We start from the raw sequence: 865 nt of genomic DNA, 5'->3' as shown, positions 1-865 counted from the left end.
AATGTCATTGACTATGTGGTAGCAAAAGTTCTGCAGTATTTTAAGAGACATTTTAAAATTGGTAAGCAGTCTGGGCGGTAGTGGCTCACACCTTTAATCCCAGTACTCAGGAGGCAGAGCGAGGCAGATCTCTGTGAGTTCGAGGCCAACCTGGTCTTCAAAGAGAGTTCCAGGACAGTCTCCAAACCCACAGAGAAACCATGTCTCAAAAACAAAACAAAACAAAAAAACAAAAAATTGGTAAGCAAAATAGCTGATTAGGAAAGTTTTGTTGGCAGAGTAGGTGACTCATAAAAAGAAACAACATGTTGCTGTAATGTTTTACTCTTCTGGCATTTTAGGGCAACCACCATCCAGTTCCCAAATAAATCACACACGGAGGCTTATTCTTAGTTATGAATATCTGACCTTAGCTGGTTTTTCTTAAATTATCCCATCTACCTTTTTCCTCTGAGCTTTTTATCTTTCTCCTCTGTAAATCTTACTTTCACTCTTACTCTGTGGCTGGCTAGATGGCTGGCCCCTGAAGTCTTCCTTTCCTTGTTTTGTTTTGCTCTCCTAAAGAAGTTCACAAATCTCTTACCAATTCTGTTGACTTCTCCGGGAAAGGGACAGCTGACTGCTAGTGTGGTAAGTTCAGATGGCAGATTCTGCAGAGCCAGTGGTTGAGAGCTCCAGATGGCAAATGCAGCAGAGCCAGCTGGAGTGGCCCTTCCTTCTGTGTGATTCTACCACCCGTTGGAACATCAATTTATTGTTTTTCTCTTTTAATTGTATTGCCTTTTTAAGCTATAGCTATCCTATGCAGCAACTGCCACGCTGCCGCTACCAACAGTACTAGGCCGAAAGAGACGAAGCCTGTTCC

The sequence above is a fragment of the Cricetulus griseus genome, chromosome 2 (genome assembly GCF_003668045.3).
Source record: "Cricetulus griseus strain 17A/GY chromosome 2, alternate assembly CriGri-PICRH-1.0, whole genome shotgun sequence".
Lineage (NCBI taxonomy): Eukaryota > Metazoa > Chordata > Mammalia > Rodentia > Cricetidae > Cricetulus > Cricetulus griseus.
Note: the sequence above shows the minus strand (reverse complement) of the source record.